Here is a 5,346-nt window from a genome sequence, read left to right as displayed (position 1 = left end):
GGAGCTAAGGCTAAACAAGAGGTAGCGGGATCAAATCACAAGGGCGCAGCTTTTCGCAGTTTAAAACAGAAAAAAAATATTAAATTTTGCGTCGATGCCTTTAACAGCCGCAACTGGCGCCGTCCAGTTTTTCCTGGTCATGGTCATTACGGGCCATCCCATTTTGAGGGAGGAATGGAAGAGAAAGAATCTAAAAAGGGGGAGGACAACACAGGATCGATCCCTGGTCTGCAAGGAGATCGCCAGCGCAGCTAACCACTCCAGTCAGTTGCTAGTTAGAAGTAGGATCGCGGCAACTAGAGACCACCAAGCTGGTCTTCTCTGTTTTTTCTTTCTTTTTTCTTTTTCTTTTGTATAATTTATTTTTTCTTCTCCGATTTGTTTCATTCCTTTTTGTTTTCTTTTGTTCCGTGTCTTTTCCTTCTTCGATTTCTTTCATTCCTTTTGCATTTGTTTCTTTGTTTTTATTTTGGTTTATTTTTCTGTTTTTATTTTTTTGTTTTTCTTTGTTTGTTTTTGTTTTCATTCCACATTCTTATATACATGATCAATATTTGTTCAAATACTTGTTCAACATTCTTTTTTCTTCTCCGCTTTGTTTTTCATTGTACATTCTTATATACATGATCAACATTTTTTAAATACTTGTTCAACATATTTCAGATACTTGTTCATCATTTTTATATGCATGTTCAACATTTTTTTTCAAATACTTATTCAACATTTTTATATACACGAGCAACATAAAACATAAAAAAGAGGTTGTGGCCTCCCACACTCATGGGCCGGTCCAGCTCGCTCTCCCCTTTAGCGAGTCCTGAGCCAGACTCGTTGAAGGCGCGAGATATAGGCAGGCCCCACTATGTCTACCAGGATCAACTATGAACGGGCCAAACGCTTAACCGGCATGTCGGCACCCCGTTTAACTAACGTGTCGTGTATGGGCCTAGTCGGCAACCCGTTTAACTCTCGTCCATGGGCCTAGCACTATGATGGCATGCATACCGGCCTGGCACGGCCTCGCCCATTTATAAATGGGTTGCCACGGGCCATGCCATGCCAGACACGTTTAATGAGGGGCCGGGCTGGGCCGCCCCATTTGGCCAGGTGTGGTCACAAGGCACATACTGACTGAACTGTCCCTCCCCCTCAAAAAAAGAGACTGAACTGTCCCTAAGAAAAATGGACTGGACAGTCTGTATCGCCGACAAGGGATACGATAGGATAATGCGTTGTCTCCACCTGCGGCGACAAGCGCACCCCCAACTGCCGGCCAAGTCTTCCTCGCCATCGTGGCCGATGTGAAGTAGACTCCTCGCGGCCGCGGCCGCGAGGTAAGCCAGCCAACTTCACCACTAGCAAAGTTGCCGGTGCAGATACATGTGCTATTGCATTTGCTTGAATGTTGATTCCGTTGACAAAATGAAATGTATCCTATTGAGGAAAGGTGCAAGTATTAACCCGATGCACCATCTTGATCTCTCTCCTTTTATCTTACCGTAGTGGAATACTATGAGTAAATTCAGAAAGCACATAGTTTCCTGAAGAAATCTATGACAAAAAATTAGCTGGGGTCTCTTGGTCGTGATCTGTTGAGGACGGTCGTGCAGGTAGGTGTCAATTCTCCAACTGCCTTTGTGTGTGCGGTCGTTGGGTCCTTTAGGGCTTATTCTGAATTGCTTTACCTGTCTTTCAACAGGTCTCCATCAGATTGTCCATATCAACCATGCCTGCCACGCCATGCTTCCTAACGTTTCTCAAGGGCTGGTGAGAGCAATTATTGGTTTGGTAAGAGAATCAATTAGGATGGCAAGAGCTTCGGGATCTGATTGCAAGATTAATAACAGGTACACAAATACACATCTTGTGAACATAGAAACTTTAACGGACCTGAGCCTGGGAGTGCTTCTCATCTATGGGATCGACGAACGGCAGCTCTTCTCAACAAAGCAGCCGCTTACCTTAGCAGGTATGCATAGTTATTTTCGTTGATTAATATGCATGTATCTGCCTCCATAGTTTGCTGGTGCAGAAATCTTCTTGCTCTCCCAACCACCAATCAAAACAAGATCTGGCTCAAAACTGCAAGATCCTGCAAAACCAAACTGCTCAAATACCCAGCTTCAGCCGACTTTAGTTGCCAACTTGCCATTGAGCCATTGTTCCCAAATAGGTTTCTTGGTATTCTGCATCCATTGTTTTCCTTCTAGACTAGATCTGCAAAATGTTTGGAGGAAATAGCACCTTATGAGTTAAAACTGTTCATTGTTCCTTAATATGCTTAGCTCATAATTCGTGTATCTCCTTGCAGAAGTATGATAATTCATGGTTGAGTACTACAGTGTGATAATAATATATACCTTGTAATTTTTTTAGGCTGGGCCACAGAAATTATTTGAAGACACACAAGCTACCTGCTATGCAACATATCTTTCTCAGCTCTGACTTGAGGAGCAATGGCCGAGGTTGTGATTCTCTTGGCTAAGTGGCAAAGATCGGTGTAGCTCTGGGGAATGAAGCAATGAACCAGGCTACTTTACAGTTCAATAACTTTATAACACACCTAACAGAGCTTCAAGGAAGCATGGGTCACATCAGAAGGGAGCTCAGATTGATGCATGAATATCTTTGCTGAACGGACATACGGAATCGCAACAATCAGACATATGAAATCTGGGTGGAGGAGGTGAGAATGTTTGTTCATGGGATTGAGGACATTGTGGATGAGTATTTGCATCTTGTTGGTCAGAAACATGACAGTGGATGGAGTGCCTATATGAAGAAAGGATTCAAACAACCAAATGTTTTCTTCTCTTTAAACAGGGTAGCTTCTTTGGTTAAGGAAGCGGAGGTCAATCTTGTGCACCTGTTTCAGGCTAAAGATCGATGGGTGTTAATGGTAGATAGTGGGTATATGAATGACTCAAGTTACATTGTTGAGAGGTCTCAGCATCTAGCAAGCACTTCACATTCCCTTGCTGAAGAAGATCTCGTGGAGGTTGATGGAAACAGAAAAAAGCTTGAGCAGTGGTTGGCAGGTGATGAGTTGGAACGCTATGTGATAGTGCTGCATGGTATGGGAGGGCTTGGTAAAACAACTTTGGCTGCAAATGTCTACAGGAAGGAAACAGAAAATTTTGATTGCCACTGTTGGGTCTCTGTCTCTCAAACTTATTCCAGAGAAGATGTTTTAAAAAATTAATCAAGGAGCTTTTCAAAGATAAAGCCATTGTTCCATCTAATATTGAGACCATGGACATCATAAGCCTTGAAGAGGCACTGAAGAATTTTTTAGAGCGGCGTAAGTATTTGATCATGTTGGGTGATGTTTGGACTCCTGAAGCATTTCATGATCTTTCTAGGGTGGTTATTCGTGACAAGAAGGGCAATAGAGTTGTAATCACAACCAGGGAAGGCAATGTTGCTCGACTTGCTTCTCAAGGACAGATCTTAACACTAAAACCTCTATCAAAGGATGGATCATGGGAACTCTTCTGTAAGACAGCTTTTCCTAGAGATACCAAATGTGAGTGTCCCACAGAACTGATAGAATTAGCACATGAAGTGGTTGACAAGTGTAAAGGCATAACCCTCGCAATTGTCTCTATTGGCAAGCTCCTCTTTGTACGTGACAAGACCAAAGAGGAACTAAAGTGAATACATGACCAACTCGACTGGGAGCTAATTAACAATCCAATCTTGGAACATGTCAGGAATATCCTTTATTTGAGTTACTTGTACATTCTGACATACTTGAAAAGTTACTTTCTATTCTACAGCTTGTTCCTAGAGGACTATCTTTTCAGAAGGAAAAGGCTGATACGATTGTGGGTAGCAGAGGGCTTCGTCGAGGGAAGGGGTGAAAGCACAATGGAGGAAGTGGCTAAAGGTTATCTAGAAGAGTTGGTTCACAGAAATATGCTTCAAGTTGATACAAGAAACCCATTTGGTAGGATAAAATCATTCAGGATGCATGATATTGTACGTGAGTTGGCAGTAGATTTGTGTCGTCGGGAATGCTTTGGTGTTGTTTATGAGGAGGATAAATATATGGAATCTCTTGATGAGATGGATGCACGTCGACTGGTAATACACAAAATGAAGAAGGATATTTATTAGTCCGTATCAGGTGTACACCATCTCCGTTCTGTTTTTTTGACTGGGAACTGTGGGGTAAAAACCCCACAGCATATCAAGAGCTTTATTAAAACAAAAGTCAACAGATACAAAAAGGAATTACAATAGGTAATCAAAGAAAACTAAGCTAGAAGAAAGCAAAACTAAACAACGCTCTGCCTTAAGGGGGCAGAAACCATCTCTGCTCTGTTATCGCGTTGGACATCAATATTTCATCATCCACTTTACTGCCTCTAATAGCAAAGAAGTCCAGATATATGTCGGTGCTGGAGTTAAGTGGCCTACCCATTGAGAAAGTTCCAGATGGTATTGGAGATCTTTTCAATCTCCACTATTTAGGTCTGCGTGGTTCAAAAGTGAAGCTCCTTCCCAGGTCTATCGAGAAACTTTCAAGTTTGTTGACACTGACCTTTCAGGGTTTGGCATGAAGGAGCTGCCTAGAGGCATTGGTAAACTAAAAAAGCTTAGGCAGTTATTCACTAACAAAGCTAGTGATCGATTTAGGAGAGATTTCGAATGTGGCGGTGGTGTATGCATCCCCAAGGGCCTTGGGAACCTGACAAGTCTGCAAACACTAATATCATTGGAAGCGCAGGATGAGTCCGTTAGACAGTTGGGGGAGCTGAGGCAGCTGAGAAGCTTGGAGATATGGAATGTGAAAGGAACCTACTGTGGACATATATCTGCTTCTCTAGCCGAGATGCGACACCTTTCCTACCTACATGTGAATGCAAGCCAAGACAATGAGGTTCTCCGGTTGAGTGGTCTACCCCCAAACCTGCAAAGGATTAGCTTGACTGGCCAATTAGCGGAAGGCACATTGGTAGAGTCTCCTCCGTTCCAAACTATGGGGCCGAACCTGTATTCACTGTCTCTATCTTGGTCCCAGCTGATACAATACCCCTTACCATCCCTTTCTCGATTGTCAAATTTGTCAGACCTGATGCTCACCAGGGCATACAGAGGAAAGCAGATGACGTTTCTTGCCGGGTGGTTCCCCAAGCTAAAAATCCTGAGACTGAGAGACCTGCCAAATCTGGAGGTTCTAGAGATGAAGGAAGGTGCCATTGTGAGCCTCGAAATATTAACACTAGTGAACCTTGAAGGCATGGTGGAGGTCCCACCTGGCATAGAGTTTCTCACGCGTGTAAGCATATTTCGTTCTTGGATGTTAGACTGTATTTACATGTGTATATTGTAACGTTGTAT

General features: G+C 43.0%; 1 long non-coding RNA gene across 1 annotated transcript; it reads left to right on the top strand.

Moving 5' to 3' along the window:
* Positions 1-1,741: 1,741 nt before the first annotated feature.
* LOC119365673 lies at positions 1,742-4,125 on the top strand. The gene is made up of 2 exons (XR_005175688.1): positions 1,742-1,969; positions 2,377-4,125. It is a non-coding gene; the product is annotated as an uncharacterized LOC119365673 (long non-coding RNA).
* Positions 4,126-5,346: the final 1,221 nt, after the last annotated feature.

The sequence above is a fragment of the Triticum dicoccoides genome, chromosome 1A (assembly GCF_002162155.2).
Source record: "Triticum dicoccoides isolate Atlit2015 ecotype Zavitan chromosome 1A, WEW_v2.0, whole genome shotgun sequence".
NCBI lineage: Eukaryota > Viridiplantae > Streptophyta > Magnoliopsida > Poales > Poaceae > Triticum > Triticum dicoccoides.
Note: the sequence above shows the minus strand (reverse complement) of the source record. Positions and strands in the feature narration are given on the sequence as shown.